We start from the raw sequence: 2,500 nt of genomic DNA on the forward strand, positions 1-2,500 counted from the left end.
CGACACGTACGACACACGCACACACAACAACAAAATATATATATATATATATATATATATATATAATATATATATATATATATAATTATATACATATACATATAATATGGATGCGTACGTGCGTGTGCGCGTTGCACGCATGTATTACGCATGAGCACGCGGGTACACGGTAACTCCCGGTTATGACAACACGTCTTTAACTCGCGTGACACCGCCTCCGTCACGAGACAAGCGGACAAAAGGCCTCTCCTGTCACCAGGAGCCCGCGGGCTTTCACCCTGACGGAGCAGCAGTGGATGGTCTAGGTGATGAATGATTAAAGCTGATTAACTGGATTCGCACGCAACAGCTTTTGTACATCGATATCGTATTATAGACGGACGACAACGAAATTGTACGTAGCTTCATCCGTGAATAACACGCGTGTCAAGGATATGGTAATGTCTTCCGGTATCAATGTATGTCAAGTGGTGACTGGTTGGTACACATGTACTTATAATATAACATATATAAATATATATATATATATATATTTATATACATATTTCTATATATGATATATATAACTAAATATAACATATATACGTTGATCCATGTACATCAGGAGTAGATAATAGGGAATCCCTATTATCTACTCCTAATGTACGATATACACCTACTGGTGCAAAATCCATATTCTGTGGTGCTGCAAATGCCAACACTATGGTAATTAATAAACGTGTTTGTAAATATACGTAAACGTCCGAACCAGCATATCGACTAATTATTCGTCTTGATTACGTAATATAGTTTATTTATTACAAAGATATTATAGATTGACAACTATAGTAATACAGCTAAATATATACGCAGATTTGAGTCAGACTCTGCATCGTTTTACGGTAAATTAGTATTTTAAATGCATGAAAATAAATGTTTTATTACTTGAACTGAGTGTTTCATTGTAGTATTATAGACTAATACTTATAGACTAATGCCATGTTGCAAAATTTAATGAAAAAGTATTTTGGAGGATGCGGGTATCGATCCCGCTACCTCTCGCATGCTAAGCGAGCGCTCTCCCATTTGAGCTAATCCCCCTTCGCTGTATAACACTGCACGACCGCTCAGATGGTGTTCTTTGGCGTGCTATTTTTAGCGTGTATTTCCGAAATTTTCGTTCATGACCCACATCTTCTAAGTAGGCAGGCTAGCACACACTACAGATAACTCATTGTTATATTTTACCAGCGCTTTCAGTTAAGTCATAGATGTACCGAAATTATATATTGTGTTTGTATATCTATTGTTAAGTTTAATGTATGATAGTAACATTCGTTGGGCACGCTTAACTCCAGTAGCAAAAGCGACTTCACCTAAAAGCGAGTAGCTATGTTGACCGAAGCCTGCAATAGAAATCAACACAACGCAGTTGTCGAGGCACTATAGCCTTCGCCAAATACATTTGCCGTTATTAATTCTTTTTTACATTTCATAAAATCTCTTGCAATAATTATTTATATAATAACCAGAGATATTAAAATGACCAAAAAACCGCTGCCCATAATAAATCATTTTCCATTGTTCGCGATGCGTTACATGGCGTACGTTATTTTATAACCAAACACTTCAAATGGTCACAGCTGGCATATTAGCATGGCCTAATGATATATTGGATAGTAGGATATATATATATATATATATATATATATATATATAGTATATTACTACTATATTACACTACGATAGCAGACAAAACACATGGTTTATGTTGCTAATAATTGCCCATTAAAACAGGCAGTGTCACAAATACGTCAAGGGGCTAAGATGACAGTGCCTCAGCTAAGATTAACACGTTTACGACCGCGCATACTCTTCATGTATCGCGTTGCGGAGGACGTTCAGAACTCGGGATGTTGCGGTTGCGGTGTTAAAACCTGTCGGCGTGCTGTCTGACTGTTCTAGATGAATATTTTATGTTGTCTGTTTACGATTAGAAAATAAAAACGAACAGCAAATATTTAAATAATCAGTCGGTTAATTATAACCGTAAGCGTTCTTATAATGTGATGTGGTTTAAAACCAATGCGCTATTACTTATTATGTAATGTTAAGTATTTTATCAGCTTCAGTACTTGACACTTGGCGCTAATTGTGATTTTATTATATGTCTATTTACATAAACGGTCTGGCATAACCTGTTTTGATGCCTTTCCACGATATTTTTTTTGCCGAACAAATTACCAGATGTTATTTAAAATGTTAAGGATAATTATATTTAATGCAAGGCGATAATGATGCGTATATCACGGGATATGTAATGTTATTCAGGAAAGACTTTTCAATTGCCCAATGTTCTATTTAATAGTATGTTACTGCTAGGAGGGTTGATTATTATATATATATCAGGAGGTAATAATGACAATACGTCATTGTCATTATCATATTTCATTATATTTCATATTTCATATTTCATTATATATCATGTCATTATCATTATTCATTGTCATTCGACATCGAC

The 2,500-nt window shown here is 35.1% G+C and overlaps 1 protein-coding gene and 1 non-coding gene across 2 annotated transcripts in view; both read right to left on the reverse strand.

Annotated features, from left to right (window-relative positions):
* The window catches only part of LOC106807341 (oocyte zinc finger protein XlCOF19-like), a 16,918-nt gene that overhangs the window by 8,208 nt on the left and 6,210 nt on the right, over window positions 1-2,500 (reverse strand). The window lies entirely within an intron of this gene.
* Window positions 1,008-1,080, reverse strand: Trnaa-agc. Its single transcript has one exon. It is a non-coding gene; the product is annotated as a tRNA-Ala (tRNA).

The sequence above is a fragment of the Priapulus caudatus genome, unplaced genomic scaffold (genome assembly GCF_000485595.1).
Source record: "Priapulus caudatus unplaced genomic scaffold, Priapulus_caudatus-5.0.1 Scaffold209, whole genome shotgun sequence".
NCBI classification, from domain to species: Eukaryota; Metazoa; Priapulida; class Priapulimorpha; order Priapulimorphida; family Priapulidae; genus Priapulus; species Priapulus caudatus.